Genomic DNA, 21,376 nt, shown 5'->3' with positions numbered 1-21,376 from the left:
TTTCCTGGTGGCAGATATAGCAGGAAATGAGGTGCTGCTCGGGCATCCCTTCCTCACTCAAGCTGAAGCACGTCTTGATTTCGGCAAACGCCGCATCATCCTGTTTGGTGAAGAGGTGCTCTACTACCAAACCGAAGCCAGTACGAGGACACACGCAGTGAGAATAGCTAGAACTGTGGTGGTGGAACCGGGGCAAGAATATATGGTGAAAGGCAATGTGCATCCTGGTGCAGCAGCTCGAGGTGACATGATGCTTAGTCCCACCAAAGGTTTTGTTGAGAAGCACAGAGTACTTATTGCCAGAGTCCTAGTCAATGCACAGCCTTCTAAAGCTGTCCCACTTCGCCTTTTTAACCCCGGCAATAAGGCAGTAACAATTAAGGAAGGATCCATTGCCGGGCTCCTCCAGCCAGCTGAGGCCCTGGAACCCTCCATGGTCTCCCCAGCTGCAGACTCACTGACCAGCCCTCCTGTGGTTCCTCTGCACCTGCAGGAGCTTTATGCCCAGAGCTCCACAAACCTCAATGACTATGAACAGCTCCAACTGAAACGCTTGCTTTGCACTTATGGACATGTGTTTTCTACAGGGCCTGCTGACCTGGGCCGAACCAGCCTTGTGCAGCACGACGTCATAACCCATCCTGGTGCTCCAGTCAAACAACATCCACGAAGAATGGCTGGAGAAAAGCAGCAACACGCTGATCAGCAGATCTACGACAGCTTACAGAGCGGTCTCGCCCAACGCAGCTGCAGCGGCTGGGCCTCGCCCATCGTTATGGTGCGCAAGAAAGATGGGACATACCGTCTCTGCATTGACTACAGGGCTCTCAACGATCTCACCATGACAGACGCCTACCCGCTGCCCCGCATTCAGGACACGCTGGACACGCTCTCGACTGCCAGATGGTTCAGCACATTGGATCTCGCATCAGGCTACTGGCAGGTTGAGCTGACGCCTAGAGCACGCAGGGCCGCCGCTTTTTGCACTAGGACAGGCCTCTTTGAGTGGAACGTCATGCCATTTGGACTATGCAATGCCCCGGCGACGTTCCAGCGTCTGATGGACCGCGTCCTGGCTGGCATGCAGTGGGACACCTGCCTGGTCTACCTGGACGACATCATTGTGCTGGCTAGGGACGTGTCGGGGATGCTGCAACGGCTTGGCCAGGTATTCTATAGACTTCAACAAGCTAACTTAAAACTGAAACCTGCCAAATGCTGCCTCTTTCGCCGCGAAGTTGCTTATCTTGGCCATGTGGTGTCCGAGCATGGTGTGGCTACCGACCCCAGCAAAGTTCAAAAAGTTCAGATGTGGCCTACACCTACGTCCATCCAGGAGGTCAGACGCTTCATCGGCCTGGCCTCCTATTATCGCCGGTTCGTGAAAGATTTTGCCTCTATAGCCGAACCCCTGCACAACCTGACCAAGAAGAACGCACATTTTCAGTGGCATGCTGAGCACCAAGCAGCTTTCGATGAGCTAAAATGTCGACTCACCTCTGCCCCTGTTCTTGGCTATCCACTTGACCATGGTGAAATGATACTAGACACTGATGCCAGCGACACAGGCATCGGCGCGGTGCTGTCACAGATGCAACAGGGCGTGGAACGTGTGCTGGCATATGGCAGCCGTAAGCTATCAAGAACTGGACAAAACTACTGCACCACACGACGTGAACTACTAGCTGTCGTGGATTTCACGTCCCATTTTCGCCAGTACCTCCTCGGACGGCCTTTCAAAGTGCGCACAGATCACAGCAGCCTGCGCTGGCTAACAAAAATGAAAGAGCCAGAGGGACAGTTAGCTCGATGGCTCGAGAAGCTTGCCGAGTACGACTTCGAGATCATCCACCGTCCAGGTCGAGTGCACACCAATGCTGATAGTCTCTCCAGAAGACCCTGTCGCCAGTCCTGTCCATGCAGAGTGCTGGACCCCTCCAAGCATCTCGGGGGGACCAGTCATCAGGCGGTCCAATGTGAGTTGGACTCTGACACCAGCTCCCTGTTGCTGAGTCCGGTGAGGGTGGAGGGACAACCGGCTACTACAGCGGTGTGTCCAGTGGGGGTAGGTCATAACACCCCTACACCAGACACAAAGACTTTAGACCAAACTGCTCTTACTATGTCAGACATTTTATGTCAGAACACTCCTACCAACACAGACGTCTCAGAACAGATAATTCACACCAGCTCAGACATACAACACCAGAACATTTCCACTGGTACACACACTGTAAAGCTGACTGAGAAAGTATATGTGGCTAAAACTCTTGATACTGCTTCTCTGTTTCATGGCTGGACCATGGGGGAGCTGAGCCAAGCCCAGGACGCTGATGCAGACATTGCACCCATACGCGCCTGGATGGAGGCCAGCAGTGAGCGCCCCCCATGGACTACTGTTTCGCCATGCAGCCCGGCCACTAAGACATTCTGGGCTCAATGGAAACGGCTCTACTTCAGAGATGGAGTTCTGGTCCGTCGCTTCTACTGCCTTGACGAGACCCAGTTCTATCCCCAGATCGTACTTCCACGCAAGCTACAACCAGAAGTGATGAGCCAGACGCACGAGGGGCCAGTGGGCGGACATTTTGGTGTCGAGAGGACTGTGGCCAGGCTACGAACCCGATTCTATTGGTATCACATGAGGGAAGACGTCGCTCTTTGGTGCCGTACTTGTACCAGCTGTGCATCCAGAGCCCGACCCCAGAAGACACCACAAGCTCCCATGGGAACTGTCCGGGTAGGAGCCCCAATGGAGCGCATTGCGCTGGACATTATGGGACCACTGAATGAGACAGAGCGCAGAAACCGATATGTGCTTGTGATACAAGACTACTTTACAAAGTGGACTGAAGCCTTTCCTATCCCAGATGAACGGGCTGCAACTGTTGCCGAGGTCGTTGCATCTGAGTGGGTGTGCTGCTACGGGATACCTCAAGCACTGCACAGTGACCAGGGGCGCAATTTCGAATCTGATGTGTTCCAGGGGGTGTGCAGTTTGTTTGGCATAGACAAGACTCATACAACGTCATTCCGACCCCAGTCAGATGGCCAGGTTGAACGTTTCAATGCCACTCTCCAAAAGATCCTGGCCTCCACAGCAGAGCGTTGCCATTGGGACTGGGACCTGATGATCCCATACGCTGTTATGGCTTACAGGGCGAACAAGCACAGTGCTACAGGTTTCACCCCGAACTTCATGATGTTTGGCCGAGAACTGAGTGAGCCAGTGGACCTTGTCGCAGGTCTACCTCCTGATCCAGACAACCAACCCTCAGCTCCAGAGTATGTGCAGCAAATGCGTGAGCGGCTGGAGCTGGCCCACCTCATCGCCAGGGAAGCCCTGCGTGAGTCAGTCACGCGCGCAAAAAGGCAATATGACAAGAACTGTTGCCACACACAATACAAGACTGGAGATCCTGTGTGGTATCTCATCAAAGGAACACGTCACATCAAGAATAAGGTCAAAAAGTTCCTCCCATCGTATGAAGGACCATTCTTTGTCCTGGGGCAACTGGATAACCTAGTTTATCGGATCCAGAAGAACCCAAGGTCTAAAGTGAAAGTTGTCCACCATGACCAGCTAAAGCATAATCGCTGCCGCGAGGCCTTGGACAATACCTGGGTCCTTGATCAAGCTCATCGGTGGTCACCTACGGAGGTCCCACCACCAGCTTTAGAGGATGACCCAGCAGACCGTGATCTGGGTCTGCACAGTCTGTTCTCTACTGCAACTGGCAATGGCCCCAGCTCCTCTCAGTCGTCTGTCTCTGTTGCAGCTGATCCCGCTCCAGTTGTGGTGATCCCATCGTCCCCTTCCCATGTGGACCCTGAGAATGGTGGGGGTGTGGTGGGTGAGCCAGACCACCTGGGCCAACAGTTTCAGCGACCAACTCGTCGGCGCAGAGCACCAGACCGATATGGGGTGTGGATCACTTAGCTTGGTTTACCTACCATGGACAGTTCCAAGTAGGACTGAAGATTCAGTTCAAGTTTAAATCGTTTCAGCCTCCAACACTGTTAGCTACAATGGTTTAAGAGAGTTATATTTTTCATTGTTCCAGTGTTTACATTTAAAAAAAATAAGGGGAGTAAAGTATCTGAAGGACCTGCGGGGTTATCTACATGCACCTATCCATTTGTATGTGTGCCTTCCTAGATGCTAGGATAAGTTAGTTATTCCCGGTCGCCATGTAATAGTTGCAATTGTGTTATTTCTTTCCTACTTAGCAACACTTGAAATGCTTTGTTTTGCACATGTATGTACACCTTGCTCGAGCCAACGTTTTGCCACTGAAGTGCACTAGTTGATACTATACCTCACCTTATATGCAGTAAGGGCTAACACTTTTATCTCCTGTGGGCTCCAAGTGGTAAAGGGGATTGTGTTCCGGTTTTATGCCTTACGATGCTGGAGTGGAATTATTGTTTAATTGCCATCCAGAGTGGGGGTAGTGTTGCGGGAATTGCCGTCTTGTGTGTGGCTGGGTGCAGAGAGGAGTGTATGTGATGTGTGTGAGCATGCGCAAGAAGGAAGCGCGGAAAAAGAAAACGAAATTAAACAAAAGAGAGAGTGTGCGTCACGGGAAGAGGGGGGGGGACCGGGAGCAGCGTTCTAACGGGCTACAGCCTATGCCGTGTACCTGGAAGTGTGCAGTACTGCCATTAAAGCCTCGTCTCTTCAGTACTCTCCGGTGTCTCGGCTGATTTCTGCCTGCCTCACTACTCCACAAAAGTGAAGGGAGTTAACCCCGAAGGAGGATAAACTTCGGCCCTGGAGGAAGCATCTCCCCTCGCGTCTCCCGACCACGGTCAGGGGACTGAAGGCGAGGAATGGTTGACACATTGTTTCTGGATGGCTTGTTCTGTGAAATGTAAGATGTCCAGTGGATGTAAGAAATATGGCAGCAGCTTGAAAGACATTATAAATGACTACAGTCACCGTAGAGAATGTTAATCTGCAATAACAGGGGTAGAATTACTTTGTTCGGGGGGCACAGCAATGTTTGCCTTTTATCCCCTCAAATATAGGAGGGCACTAAGGCATTTTCCCGTAGGTTCGGAGGGCACCAAAGCAATCAAGAATTACTGGCCAGGGCACTGAGGCAAAAAGGTATATAGCCGGATGCATGAAATATTTAGCATTCTGACATTTTCAAGGGAAATAAATGCATTAGCACCCTGTGAAATAGTGTTAGACTAGCTATTGAAAAAAAGATGCTGTTGCCTTCATTCACCTACTCAGTAATGACGAAATGTTTTATGAAAAAAAACAGAACCAGCTATTGTCAGTGATAAAAACTTTTATTTAATGAACATTATTTTTACTGAGACATTGACACTAACATGACTAACAGAACTTCAAAATAATGCATGAGTGACCATATTCAAGCCAACTAACTAACTCGCCAACTGTCCCGAGCCACTCAAACACTGTCCCGAGACACTCAAACACTGTCGCGAGCCACTCGCTAACTGTCTCGAGCCACTCAAACACTTCCGCGAGCCACTACGAACTGTCCCGTGACAGTAGCTGCAGGACAGTACAGTTTATGCTCTAACTCCTTCTCTGTTTTCACTTCAATTCAATGCACATCTGGTATCAATTATTTCAATCTTCTATGAATTATTACAGTCTATTATAAATTATTACAACGTCAAGTAATGACAGATAATTTCCATAACAATAGATGCGGTATGATTGGGATAGACATGCAAAACCAGCGAAATTACCTAAAAAATTTGGTTATTTTCAGGGTCTTAGAAGCAGCGGCCGTCATTTCAGCCTGCTTTCTTTTTTTCACCCGATCTTTGGTAGGCATTTTAATTGGAACTTTGTGGCCTTATAACAGGTCCTTAACATGTATTTGTTGATGTAAATCGATGATTGTTCACGTGCCAAAAATACCACCAATACAGCCTCACTTTCAAAAGAACTTCTAAACCTTCTCACCCTCCCTATTCTATGAACATGTTGCTATTAGTTTCGGAGGGAGGTACGCATCGGCTAGAATAGCCGCTCTGAATAATTTAACCATGGAGGCGTGGCTAACGTAAAATTATGGGATGCGCTTATCAACCCAGACATCATGGACATGGCGACAGAGAAGTAAAAAACGGAAGAACTTCTTGATTTCATAAGTTTATTGACTTTATTATGATCTAAACATACACAATAGGGCACAAAGGCAACTGAGGAAGAGGGCACTGCAAGTATCTGCTGGCAAGAACTTGTAAATATTCAGGGCAGCACGGCAAATTGCTAAGGCACGGCGGCTTTTGCCGTCGATAAATTCGATCCCTGCAATAGATAATGAATTGAATGGCTTAATGGATGGCTGTGCATATTCTTACACGTCTATTATTAATAATTATGCATTGTTGGAGTCAGAACTCCGCCAGGTCCGTTGATGAGAAGAGATTCACTGCACAGTCGAGGAGTAGTTGCAAGTCACCAGCTTATTCTCTGACAGATTGCAATCCAGGAGCAACCATCTGACATACATTCAGCATGTACAGGAAGAAGCTCGAACCATAGGTGTCGGCTCTAGGTCTTTATAGGCCTTTTGGGGTGTGGCCCCCCTTTTCTGTACTTTTCCACCTACGTGACTACCACATACATTGACATTTACTCTAGTTAGCCATTAAGTACGTGTCCCCCCTCCCCTTTTATATTGTGCAAAAATTAGAAAAAGTATTAGTTCAGCCTGTCCTCTGGCACAGGTCATCTCGACCTGTTCTCTCGCTATCAATTCCTGATTTCTGCCAACTTCATGAAGTGAGATCGCCCCATCCTGCAAGCCCAGTATCAGTTCCCATGTCCAGTGTCTGCATTATATTCAACACTGTGTTATTAGACATTAGTAAATTAGTATTGGCATTATTGTATAATTAACCCCTCAGCATGTAGATAAATTTAGTGGTTTTTGCCAGTCGGGGTTGGATTCAGTATCTATCTTATGGAATATTATTTAGCACTATGAAACGAAGAATATAATCATTATGGTATTATTAAAAAGCATGCCAAATACCCATGATGTAATCATTACAATGTAATCATTATAATGTAATCAACACAATGCAATCAATTGAGTATGTATTTGCACCTCGTGTTAGCCCAGGGCTGGGCTGGCCATCTGGCTTACCAGGCAATGCCCAGTGGGCCGACGCACATTATACGTATTTTAAACATGCACTTTAAGGAGTGTTCCAGAAGCACCCTGTAAAAATGCAAATTCACATTTTGCACTGAAGGAGAGAGTCCTCACTGCCTATGGGTGCCGTCTTAGGACAATACTAACGAATCTCGCACAGAAAACACATACACTCACGGCATGCGCAAAAAGAACAAATGCAAAGAATTCTTTTCTTGTGAAATTAAAGATGTACAACTACATCAGAATATATTTTAACCATCTTACACTCCCACACAAAAACAAAGACAATATGAGCAGCTATAAAGTATTTGTAAAAAAATATTTTTTAAAACAATTAAATGAATTGATAGTGTTTTTGGTGATGATTTTGATGTTTTATTTGTCTCATTTGGATGTTGTCTAAAATGACACACAGAAACTCACCTAAAGACAAACATGGAAATCCATCTACACACAATGCAAAAAGACACACTCATCACAACAATTGTGTGAATACAACCATAACATAGTATTAATGGTATTATTAAAAAAAAAAACATGCAAACACACTTACATTTCTGTATGCCTGGTCTGGTCCTGCACTCTCCACTCTGGTCCACACTATAGGAGATGCAGAATGACATAGTGCTGCTGTATCCATTTATTTATTGGTGCCACTTCTTCACATACATGCATAAGTATCTGTAGCGTGTCAGACTCACACTCTGTACTCACTTCAGCTTCTCCAGTTTACAGCTGGGATCCTCCAGTACAGCAGAGAGCAGCTTCACTCCTGAGTCTCCTGGGTGATTGTAGCTCAGATCCAGCTCTCTCAGGTGTGAGGCGTTTGACCTCAGAGCTGAAGCCAGGGAAGAACAGCCTTCTTCTGTGACTCTACAGCCTGACAGCCTGCAGAGAGACAGACAAAGACTCCCCAATAAATAAGATCACCTCACCATTACAAGCATTGGGCCTCATTCACCAATATTCACCAACTAAGCCACAGTGCCAAGAGACAGGAAAAAGTAGGACCACCACTGCCCTTGTCTGTCAGTTACGTATTTTACAACTCCAAGACCGTGGCTATGATCCTTGCCAGCCGTTGAAATTGGTCAACACGTCCTCTACACAACCGCTTCAAATTCTTTCTTCTCCATAACTTTCTCTCTCCAGGCCACTGCTGTTCACCTCTGTCATGTTCACTGCCCAATGAAGAAGGTAGCTGCGTGGCTTCTAGCAAACACTTCAGTATTGAACTATTTTCTCGAGCAGCACTATTGTAATGCCTCCATGGCGTGAGCAAAGACATGTTGTGCGAGTGCCTAGCTGACACTTTTGCTCTTAACATACAAGGTCTACACTTACCATGCCTCCAGCAGACATGACGGTTGTTCTTGGCAAAAGATTCATCAACATTAACAAGGTGCTGCTGGGATTTGGACCCAGGATCTCCTGTTTACAAGGCAGGCGCTTTAAACCACTAAGCCACAGCACCCACTATTACAAGTTGAAACTCACATTTCCGGGATTATCAAACTACTAAAGTTAGTAGTGTGACAGCAGAAAATGTTTAGAAGCAAGCCAATTGTACACTCTTCATTATTTGAGTCAGTCAAGACTCCCCTGCTTCTTCAATTAGTAGATCGTAATGGTGGCAATTGACATAATGAGAATCTGCTGAAACTTCAACCAGATCTCAGTGGTCTACTACTTAAGGAAAGTAAGGTATGGGCCCAAGATTTTTGTGTGGACAACATTTTTCGAGAAAACACTGACATAGTGTACTCAAACACCTTGAGTCAGAGGCTCCTGTACTGTAATCAGTCAGCGTGTGCTATGCACATGGCAGCGTCTGGTTGGGCCATGCTGAGATTCTGAACTCAAGCCTCACCTGGAGCAAATGATTTGCTTCTGACAGTTTCTTCCCACAATGACGGCCTTCAGTGGAAAAAAGGCAAGAAGCTCACAGCATTTCATTTCCTACAGTGAAATTCAAGGCACTGCTGGGATTTGAACCCAGGATCTCCTGTTTACTAGACAGGCACTATAACCAACTAAGCCACAGCACCAAGAGACAGGAAAAAGTAGGACCACCACTACCCTTGTCTGTCAGTTATGTATTTCACAATTACATGATCGTGGCTATGATCCTTGCCAACCGTTGAAATTGGTCAACACTTCCTCTACACAACCGCTTCAAATTCTTTCTTCTCCATAACTTTCTTTCTCCTGGCCACTGCTGTTCACCTCTGTCATGTTCACTGCCCAATGAAGAAGGTAGCTGTGTGGCTTCTAGCAAACACTTCAGTATTGAACTATTTTCTCGAGCAGCACTATTGTAATGCCTCCATGGCGTGAGCAAAGACATGTTGTGGGAGTGCCTAGCTGACACTTTTGCTCTTAAGTAACTTCACAGCACATCGAACTGGGTGTAATACATAATGTTAATTTCATTTAGCACATAGAGAAGAACATTAAAGTAATGTCACCTTTGACTGTAAAATTGATGGCCATACGCCATATTTTACGTCGCTCCTTCTGAGGCACATTAGACATTAATGCCCTGTGTGAAATAAAATCTTTTAAAGTTGAAGGTCTCCATCATTATCCGGTTAAATCTCTTTCCTCTCGCTGTTGACATTCTCATCAAAAATCAACAGATGATGAGATGTGACAAGATGCCGTAAAAATAGCACGCCTCCTTCCAGAAGTCGCAAGCCTGCGCATGCGTAGTAGCGGAAGTTACATTTACGGTTGGTGTAACATTTTCGGTAGTGACAGTAACGCTGTCTTATCTTGCGAGAGGATGTAGCATAAGGCTGCGCTGCTAGCGTTAGCATTAGCAAACCTGGCTGCCTAGCAGTGTTGCTAGTAACGCGTTAGTATAATTCCACTGCTTTTGTCTGTAAGGAGTAATGTAACTAATTACCATATCACATTTTTTAAAAAAGCAAAGTACTTAAATTTAAATGGGCTCTTTGGCTTTGTCTTGCATGAAAATATTAATGGACGAAGGCAGCACGTTCCCCTAATTTCCTGTTTATGATGTAACGCCATCCGACCTCACCGTGGCGCAATGAATGGCTGATATTATAGGTATGGTGATAAATACAATTAGACAGTTGTATTATCTGGCATTGTCATAGCTGCAACACTAAAATAATTGGTTTAAAATAATTTATAACTACCCAGAGAGCACAAATGCATTGGTACTATGTCTCCGCGATGCTTGAAAATCCACCGGCAAACATCTCTGTGTTGCAGAAACATTTGGTTCCATATTCCCCCGATGTCTGCGCCATGTATTTCAACAGCGACGCCATGTTAATGTGATCACTAGGCAGCCTTTAGCCCGCTGTTATTTTCTTTTATTAGGTTATTATACAGGACAGGTCAGGCCGGGGGAGCAGGCGCTGATGCAGCGCGGTGCTGCATCCACCACACGTTGGAACTGCTCGCGATCCCGGCCTGCGACCCCTCAGTCAGACACACGCTCCAGTCCCACCCTTATAATTACTTTCATATGAAGTAATTGGTAACTAGTACTTTTCAGTAATTTGCACAACGCTGCTGGCTAGTAACGTTACCCGTTGGCTGAATCCGAAATAGTTGTAGTCCTACGATGCTGGATTGTTATAGGTACTGTGATAAATGCAAATGCAGATCCCTCTATTCTGATTGAGTTAAAAATCAAATGCTTTTACTCAGATTTCATGCATTTGGCGGTGTGCTCTTTATACTATAACAAGTTTTCCTAAAAGCAGAATTTTTTTTAACGGCAAAATAGAGCAGCGTATTGAATTGTAATCCCTGTATCGTGAAACGTAGCGTGTAGCCAGACTCTCCGATACACAGCTCTATGGTCCATACAGAGGAGATGAGGAACATGCAGTTTGCTAAATCACCAAGTTACCTTTTGTTCGGTGGCTACGTTTAAATGCCTTAATGCAATTAAGATGTTTTCATGTAAACAGATTAATCGGGGAGCTCATTTATAAAGGCTCCGTGTGACTGAAAAAGATGAGAAGAATTTATACACACATTTATAGGAAGATTTTGGGATTTATAAAGAAAAACGTTTTGTGAAAAAACGCACATTTTGTGAATGAGGTTGAAGGAGATGCTGTTTCGACAGGATCCTGTAGAGGGCACTGTGTATGCAAAATCGAAGGCTCCAGGAATGCAATCGGCATTTATAATAATAAACAATAATAATTCAAATATTTATGGGCACATGGCATTTGGCTCTGAAATTAAACAGTACTTTGAAATAAAAAAAATTAATTTGTAAACTGAGTTGTACAGTATGCTGTGTTTGAATGTTCATATATTATTATTAGATATTTCACTGTGTATTTTTCAACTTAATGCCCTCTGAAATTGGTACTCTTTCATTAAGACCGACTTACAAACAATGTATTTTATGCCTAGGTTAAAGGCTACTTATACACAGTTACTGTACGGGGGATAGTGCTCACAGCGGAACATGATGTGCAGTTTACAATAAAGACATTTTGAAAATACAAAATAACGTATGAAAAAAATGATTAAGCTGTAGCACATACTTTTATTTCAAATATGAGTTTCACAAATATCTCTGTAATGAAAATTGTGAAATGACCCAGGCTTAATGTGCTATTTCATTTGTAACACATTTGTTCTCCAAACTTCTAAATTTTTAGCCTTTGGCCACAAGATCTTCCTCTTCCTGCCAGGATCTTTCCTTTCCTTTGATCCTCGCTTGTTGAGATCTGCTCTGCTGCTTGGAAGTTCCCCGGGGAGTCAGTGTTGGGGGGTTCTGGTGGAATGTGACCATCGGCAACCATGGGCTGGATAGCGCTGTGGTACCCAACCTGGCTCTGTGCCCTTCTTCTTTCATCTGCCCGGGCAGTGCCAGTTTGCCTGTAGTCGTCCTGGAGACACTTCGTCTTCCCTTGGCGTACTCTCAAGACTCTGAGACAAGCACAATTTAAGTTAAATGCTTATTAAAATACTTATTTTAAATACATGCCTCAGAAATTGATCATCCCTGATTGTGCATTACCTTCATGTTGCCTTGAAACTTTTGTTTTCTTTATTGTAGCCCTCTTGTAAGACATGTTGTCAATGTTAACTTTAATCCTCTGTAAGTATTATAATGTACTATACACTGTGCGGTTGAAAAAAATAACTGGCAATGCACCGAGACTGAAAATGCACAAAGATGGCAGCATGAGACGATTGCACAGGTTTACCTGAGCTGTGCACTGGACCTGGTTGTACAAGAGGCAGAGATTGTTCAAATAGTTCTGAGGAACAATCACATAGGACTATGGGAAATACAGACAGCTGTAACTGAAAACACCACAATGTACAACTAACAGTCAGCATTTGTTTTTAAATGATCATTTTAAATGAATGACGCTATATATACCAAACTATCTATTCTTATAAATATTTAGGTTAGAGTTGTGCGTAAGGACAAGTCAATGCAGGCCGCAACATGTGTGCCCCCATATATAATAGCATCATTATGGTGTAAAGTATTTAGCTTTGTTTGAGGACGTTGTGTGTGGCCAAATATGAAAAGAGGGAGTATTTACAGATCACAATGATTATTTTCCCAGTGATGATTTGTGGCTTATCAGCTGTTTCAGTGCCAAGAGTGATTCTGATGGGATTGAGTGATGAATTGGCCAACAAGAACCGGCAGATAGATCAGGGATATCCCAGCCCATTCTGAGCTCCATTAATCCTTAGGCTGTGGCTGGTTTTATCCGACTGTCAAGACAGTGTTTTAAGATTCTCTAGTTTGGATGTTTGGACCAACATTACAGTGGAATTTGCAACAGTGTCCAGCTCCCCTAATGCTGTCCGTGATCTTGTCTGCACGCAAACACATGGCAATTAACACCAGAATTACTGAGCTTTTCATTTTCTGGTGGGCTGGGCCGGTGGCTCCCCATCCGGTGTCCTCTGGTGGGTTCCCTCATGCGGGGGGGCTGTTGTCCTGGTGCTGAAATATATGGAATTGAAATACTGCCCATCTCTTTACAAAAGCAATTTCAATCTCTGATGCTAGAACTACTAAGCCTGCACAAATCTGCGTAAATTCCCTTGAAACTGTAAAAGGCCTACCATTAGTGGTCTGTATTTGAATGCTAGGAGTATTAGAAACAAAATTAATGACTTAGAGGCTTTAATTTCTTCAGACAATTATGACATTATAGGAATAACTGAAACATGGATGAGTGACAATGATGGTGATGAATATAATATGGATGGTTATACGTTGTTCCGTAGAGACCGGATAGGCAAGAAGGGAGGTGGTGTTGCAGTATACGTAAAAGAAAACTTGCAGGCAAGGGAACTCACTGATAAAAATAAAAATTCAGAAGCTGTATGGATCAAACTTGATGCTAAAGATTCAAATGGCCTAATTGTCGGGGCTTGTTATAGAGCACCTAATGTAGCTGTAGAGGAAAGCAGAATGTTATATGATGATATCAGGATTATGAGTAATAAAAATGATGTGGTGGTTATGGGTGATTTTAATTTACCGGGGATACAGTGGGACACAGTCTCTGGCTCTTCTGTAAATGAACTTGAGATGGTGGAATTAGTACAGGATTGTTTTTTTACTCAGTTTGTTAATACTCCTACCAGGGGAGAAGCCCTTCTTGATCTTGTTTTCTCTAATAACCAGGATAGGATTGGAAAATTAGAGGTTTTAGACCCATTGTACGGTAGTGATCATAACATGGTTAAATTCGAGGTTAATTTTAGTGTCCGAAGAGCATACCTGTCAAGTTTTGGATTTGAAAATAAGGGAAATTTTCCGGCGCCCGCTACTTCCTGAACTTCAGGCAGCTCCTTTGTTTCCTGTCTGCCATTACTGGACAAACTGATTAATCCAGGTGATCAGTTTGTCCAATAATGGCAGACAGGAAACAAAGGAGCTGGCTGAAGTTCAGGAAGTAGTGCAGCTGTTCATAAAGCCAATGATAGGCCTACCTTTGTTGATATTGACATGCTGTGAACATTCATAGCCTAAATGAAAACGCAAAAGGGTATATATGAAGAGCATTTATTTAAAGGCTTATTTGCATATTTTCTGTTCATTTAACATTGCTTGTCTTTACATTTCATTTTCATTCCACATTCTTTTCACATTCACACACTCATTCATTTCATATTGCTTTTTTGTACAGTTTTTCTTTTCATTTCACATAACTTTTCTTTACTCTTTTAGTGACTTATTGTAAAATAACCAACTAAGCCACAGCACCCCCTGGTAAGAATTGCACCTCTTACTTCAGGGATTGTCCAAGTACTACAACTAGTAGCCTGACAGCATAAAATTTTTAGATTCTAGCCGATTGTACACTCTTCATTATGTCAGTCAGTCAAGACTCCCCTGCTTCTTCACTCAGTGGATCGTGATGGTGGCAATTGAGATAATGAGAATCTGCTGAAACTTCAGTGATCTACTACTTAAGGAAAGTAAGGTATGGGCCCAAGACTATTGTGTGGACAACATTTTTCGAGAAAACACTGACATAGTGTACTCACACGCCTTGAGTCATAGACTCCTGTACTGTAATCAGTCAGCGTCTGCTATGCACATGGCAGCGTCTGGTTGGCTCTTGCTAAAGCTTAAAGTTGCAGGGATTTTAGGAACTGTGGGAGCTTGGATCGAAAACTGGCTAACTGACAGGAAGCAGCGAGTAGTTATTAGAGGCACAATGTCACAGTGGGCCTCCGTTCATAGTGGGGTACCGCAGGGTTCAATTTTAGGACCACTATTGTTCCTAATTTACATTAATGATATTGACACAAATACATACAGTAAACTGGTTAAATTTGCAGACGACACCAAGGTGGGCGGTGTAACAGATACTGATCTAGCAGCAGAGAGGCTTCAATGGGATCTGGATTTAATTAGCGAATGGGCTGATACTTGACAGATGAAATTTAACAAAGATAAATGTAAGGTAATCCATGCAGGGAGCAGAAATATAAAGTACAGGTATTTTATGGGACCTACTGAAATAAAGGTAGCTGATTATGAGAAAGACCTTGGTGTGTATGTTGATGCTTCCATGTCTCATTCTCGCCAGTGCGGGGAAGCAATAAAAAAGGCCAATAGGATGTTGGGGTATATCTCTAGGTGTGTGGAGTTTAAGTCAAGGGAGGTGATGTTACACTTATATAATTCCTTCGTAAGACCCCACCTAGAATACTGTGTGCAGGTTTGGTCACCATACCTCAAGAAGGACATTGCTGCCTTAGAAAAGGTGCAACGAAGAGCTACGAGAATGATTCCTGGTCTTAGAGGAATGTCTTATGAGGAAAGGTTAGCGGAACTGAATCTGTTTAGCCTTGAGCAAAGGAGACTAAGGGGGGATATGATTCAGGTCTATAGGATTCTAATGGGTCTGGATGCTGTTCAGCCAAATGACTATTTCAATATTAGTCTAAATACTAGAACTCGTGGCCATAAGTGGAAATTAGCGGGAGAACATTTTAAAACAAATTTGAAGAAGCACTTCTTTACAGCGTGTAGTTAGAGTATGGAATAGTCTTCCTGCTAGTGTAGCGGAAGCTAAAACCATGGGTTCCTTTAATTCAGAGCTAGATAAGATTTTAACAACTCTGAGCTATTAGTTAAGTTCTCCCCAAACGAGCTTGATTGGCCGAATGGCCTCCTCTCGTTTGTAAATTTCTTATGTTCTTATGTTCTTATACCAGATGACACAACAAATCTGAAATCTAAATGAACCAATTTCTTCAGCAAGACTGTTGGCCTCAACTTTCACTGTGGAGTCTTTAGTCTGTTCTCTGACCTCCAACAAAGCTTCTCTCACCTTGCCTGCTTGGTAGCGTAAATGTTCAATACTGTTCACCCGGCTCTACCATCGCGTTTCACTCCAAGATTTTAGTGTGACATCCACATACTTCTGCAAGATGGCCCATCTTTGAGGAGACCCTGAGAAGAGTCTGTAAAGTTTTTCCACATTTCCAAAAAAAACAAGTGGCATCCTTGGATGCTTTAGCAGCATCTGAAACCATCAGATTTAATGTATGTGCTCCACAAGGCACATAAAAAGCACGTGGATTTTTTTCTAACAGCCTAGCCTGCACAATCGTAAGATTGTCCCCTACAGTCCTGGAAAGGGATGTTCAATTCTTCAAGCCTTTTAAGAATTAGTGTGGACAAGCCTAGACCAGTAGATCCAGGAGCTATTAGAAATCCCAAGAAGTGTTCCTTTATCTCTGGTGTTTTGCCAAGACTTACAATGCGCACAACAACAGACATCTGTTCTTGGTGACTAACATCTTGGGTGCAATCCAATATTATGGCATAATATTTTGAATCTTTGATTTCGCCACCATTGTGTCCAGTATTTTGTCACTGACACAGCTTATCAGCTCATTTTGGATAGTTTTCCCTAAGTATGTGATATGCTGTGCTCCACTGTCAATTCGTCTCACGTGATCTCTCAAAACAGGATCAAATTTAGCTAACAGTTCCACTTCTTTCAGAAAGTTCCCATTGTTTTCCTGATGTAATGTATCAACAGATCCCCTGAATGCTAGATTTCTTTCTGCCAAGGACTGAATAATACTGATTAGGCGTGTGAGAACATCTCTCCAACGGTTCTTTTCTGCCTCCAAGAGGGCCATTTCAGTGCAAAATCCTTCCATTTCACCATGTTTTTGCAGTGATCAAGGCTATTTCATGCTGTTTCAGTAGTGCACCTATATTGACCCAATCCTGTTGTCCCTCTGTTGCCAGTTTTGTGGACTTCTTGGAGAACAATTTGCAGCAGAAGCAGTAGACTGCATCATTTGTTTTTGAATAAGTAAGCCAGCTCCGCTTGATTTTTTCTCCATTAATTAGCTGTCTGTATGTGTAGTGGTAGTGGAAGCTTCGACCATCAGGTTTTTTAGGGAATGTGAAGTTTTCCTTTATAGGCAATGGTCCTCTACTTACAAGATCAGTCCTTTCAGAGTCAGACAGGATAGATGACCACTCAGCTGGGTCAACTGGAGGAGCTGCTGATCCATGGTGTAGGCTGGAAGTAGCTGAGGGAGTAGATGTGACATTGATCCCAATGGCCACAGAACTAGAATGATCTATATGGAAATTAAATTAAAAATTATATTTAGAAATATTAATCACAGGATATTCTACAGTAAACTGAGCAAACACACAGTGCTACTAACTTACCTGCCACCTCCACTGAGGTTGAGACAGACGTAGAAGGAACTGTAGGATCAGTGGATAAAGGTGCTGGTGAGTGCTCCTCACCTGCAGAGGATATACCTTATTAAAGATAAAAATAATAATTATTATTATAAAAATATAGTAATATAAAATAAATGTAGCCATGTTAGATTTCATACTGAAAGGTGATGCTGTCTGCCAAAAACAAACAAATGAACAACAAAAAAGGTATAAACAAATTGATCTAGGATTGTTTTAAATATCATCATCAGCTGTAGCACTGGTACTTGAGGCAGATGGCATTGGTTGTGCCCCACCTCCAAAATATTTCAACAGTGCTCCTAAAAAGTTTCATAAGAGTATAGTTGAATGAACAGAATGTTATTTTAACAGAAAAGCTATTTCAACAACAATAACAACAAACAACAGTTATTTTAACATCAACCTATATGGCGCTGCAGCAAGCCATCTGTACACCTAAAACATTAAGACATAATGATATAATAACACAAACGTAGGCCAGTCCAGTGTAAGTAATGTTAAACTGTTATCAGTACCAAAGTTATAAAACAGAAGCTTATTTTTTATTATGCATCGGTAATTTTTGTCCGTCTCATCCTTTGCATGAATTGACGAGCTGTTAGCTGCCGCTGGTGATCGCTTAAGCGGAAGAAGTAACATTAGCTTGCAATTTAGCCTCGTTTAGTTTATACTCATTTTTTTTATCTTACCTTTATCTTGCTGTTTTTTCTCTTCCTCTGATTTCTTCCGTTTTCTTTTCTCTGCACCAGAAAGATATGTCCTTTTTTGTGACATTATTAGTTGTTTTGCTGCAGTGACGCTGCTTCTTCAATGAATTTAAGTTAACTTACCTCAGGCATCGTATGGCTGTCATACTCCAACTGTGCATGCATCCTGCAGCAGCTAGTTAAAATAATATTGCGTTGTTTTTTTAATTGAATAATGCATTTCATTACCAATATGATATCAGCTGAAATATTAAACATATATAAATGAAAAAAATAAAAATAAAAAACCGATGTAATTTCATGTACTCTTGGGGGCCCCCTGGTGGCCACGGGACCCTAAGCAGCCGCTTAGTTCGCTTATGCCTTGGGCCAGCTCTGCATATGGGCAAAAAAGAAACATCGCACATGCTCCTCACTGTCCTAACCATCGGCAAATAAACAATCCTCGTGAACTGGAAGTCAAAAGAGAAATTAACCATAATTTTCTATTGAGAGAATGTCTGCCTGTACAAAAAATCGACTGACAGAATTTGAATACACTTGGAGCCCAATAATTAATTTCATCATAGTGTTGTTGGGGGTAGTGGGGCTTCGCCACTCCGGCCTCGATACACCTGGGAGGGGGCGTATGGGATCCGGCCAGCGGTGGAGCCCCTGCCCGGACCTCCCCCCCCCTTTTTATGCACCACAGTTTTTAGTTTGCACACACTTCAGTTCACACACTCAATCACACACACCCACATGTACACACCTTACACACACACTGAGCGGGGGGGTGATGGGGGCCTGTGGGGGGGGCGGGTGTCTGGCTGGGCCTTCTTGGTTCTGGGTCCAGCTCGTGACGGGGCTGGGGGTTGTGGGCTGGGCCGGTGGCTCCCCGTCTGGTGTCCTCTGGTGGGGTCCCTCATGCAGGGGTGGTGGGGGGAGGGGCTGTTGTCCTGGTGCTGAAATATATGGAATTGAAATACTGCCCATCTCTTTACAAAAGCAGTTTCAACCTCTGATGGTAGAACTACAGACTACAGAGTCACACAGACTGCTTCAGTGCAACTCTACTGGACACGGTGAATAAAGTTCGCCGTGAACTTCCTCCATCGGCGCGCATGTATTCAGTATGAGCAGCAACACGCAGGTGGCCAGTAGCTGTATTTTACAACATGCTGGACCTGGCGGCGGTGAATGCCTACGTTCTGTACAAGGCATGCACAGGGTGGAAAGGAAAAAGAAGATTGTTTCTGAGTCTTCTAGCCAAGGAACTCCGTTGCCGATTCATGCAGCAAAAGGCAATGGAGACAGAGAGGAACGCTGCTGCAGCGTTTGCTGCTGCTGTGCCAGGACCTGTACAGACAACTCAGTGCCAAGTACAAGAGAGCTGCAACAGAAATCGCAGCAGGTTTACCTGTGTAAAGTCTCACAAATTCACCTGCGCCAAATGCAGGGACGATGGTCACTGGGTCTGCAAACGCTGCAAACACGGACCTAAACAGACAGACAGACTGTGTGGGAAAGTAACCACTGAGAGAAAAGGCAGAAAGATGATGAAGAGATGAACCTGGAACTGAGGGACTGATACAATTTTTTTTTTACATTTGTGTACAAACATACATTGGAGACTGATGTCTTAGCATGTTTTCATTCTATTCATTTCATTTTATTAGCAACTTTTTATTCTATTTTCACTCTATTTTTTGTAAATAAAACAGACTTGTGTTTGCATTAGGGCTGTCAAAATTAACGGGTTAACGTGGATTAATCCATCATCATGATTAATCTGATTAAAATTTTTAATGCAATTAACCCATCTGCAGCGCAGAATGACTCAAAATCCCAGAAATGTCTCTGTCAACCCATTTTGGGCAGTTCTGGTGCGTTCCATTTGCCCTGGGAACTCGTATTCCGAGTCGAATTCCGAGTTTTGAAGCCGGAAGTGACAACGTGCACTCCCGTTTCTCGGAGATCCGAGAAATATCTCAGAGCAGCACAGAGGATCCCGAGTTCAGAATCCAAGATGGCTGTGCCCTTTATCAACAGAAGGGAAAGTTGTAGTTCTATACTGTTTAAGCACTACTTCTCATTTGTGACTCATTAAATCGGTCGCACACACTATATTGTCCAACTTATCTGTGGACGTGTTGCAAAAAAGATTGCTTTTTGATATGGGTCCATGGTATTGCATTTCTGTGGCAGATTGATTGCATCCGACTCATGTTCAGGATGTTCTATAAACATGTTAAGTGCATATATATTCCCTTTTTCTTGAGTCTGTTTGGTCATGCAAAATGAAATGCAGTTAAGATTAAAAATGAATGATATTTGATAGTGATTAATCGAAATTAATCCACAGAAACCCTGTGATTAATCTGATTTAAAATTTTAATCGTTTGACAGCACTAATTTGCATGTATTTTGTGAATGTGAGTCTTTCTTATTTGCAGGTCAGTCAGTGTGTGGGATATATTGTATAGATATCACAGGCTTTTGTGAAGGTTTCCATGTCACACACATAGGTTTGGACTGCCTTGTATTTGAACTAGGAGTCTGAGTAAATAAATGCAAATGTGCCAGGATTCACAGGTAATTAGTGTGTTTGCTCAACAAAAGCAGGAGGACAATGGAGCTGAAGACCTGAACAAATCTGCGCAGGTTTAGTAGTTCAAGGGAATTTACGCAGATTTGCGCAGGCTTAGTAGTTCTAGCATCAGAGATTGAAATTGCTTTTGTAAAGAGATGGGCAGTATTTCAATTCCATATATTTCAGCACCAGGACAACAGCCCCCCCGCATGAGGGAACCCACCAGAGGACACCGGATGGGGAGCCACCGGCCCAGCCCACCAGAAAATGAAAAGCTCAGTAGTTCTGGTGTTAATTGCCATGTGTTTGCGTGCAGACAAGAGCACGGACAGCATTAGGGGAGCTGGACACTGTTGCAAATTCCACTGTAATGTTGGTCCAAACATCCAAACTAGAGAATCTTAAAACACTGTCTTGACAGTCGGATAAAACCAGCCACAGCCTAAGGATTAATGGAGCTCAGAATGGGCTGGGATATCCCTGATCTATCTGCCGGTTCTTGTTGGCCAATTCATCACTCAATCCCATCAGAATCACTCTTGGCACTGAAACAGCTGATAAGCCACAAATCATCACTGGGAAAATAATCATTGTGATCTGTAAATACTCCCTCTTTTCATATTTGGCCACACACAACGTCCTCAAACAAAGCTAAATACTTTACACCATAATGATGCTGTGTGTGACATATGTAGACAGGGGTCTTTTT

At 43.7% G+C, this 21,376-nt stretch overlaps 2 non-coding genes across 2 annotated transcripts; both read right to left on the bottom strand.

Annotated features, from left to right (window-relative positions):
• Nucleotides 1-8,557: 8,557 nt before the first annotated feature.
• Nucleotides 8,558-8,631, bottom strand: trnat-ugu (transfer RNA threonine (anticodon UGU)). The gene has a single exon. It is a non-coding gene; the product is annotated as a tRNA-Thr (tRNA).
• Nucleotides 8,632-9,131: 500 nt separating this feature from the next.
• Nucleotides 9,132-9,205, bottom strand: trnat-agu (transfer RNA threonine (anticodon AGU)). The gene has a single exon. It is a non-coding gene; the product is annotated as a tRNA-Thr (tRNA).
• Between the last annotated feature and the right edge of the window lie 12,171 nt (nt 9,206-21,376).

The sequence above is a fragment of the Paramormyrops kingsleyae genome, chromosome 25 (genome assembly GCF_048594095.1).
Source record: "Paramormyrops kingsleyae isolate MSU_618 chromosome 25, PKINGS_0.4, whole genome shotgun sequence".
In the NCBI taxonomy this organism is placed as follows: Eukaryota; Metazoa; Chordata; class Actinopteri; order Osteoglossiformes; family Mormyridae; genus Paramormyrops; species Paramormyrops kingsleyae.
This window is presented reverse-complemented; position numbering and strand designations above follow the sequence as displayed.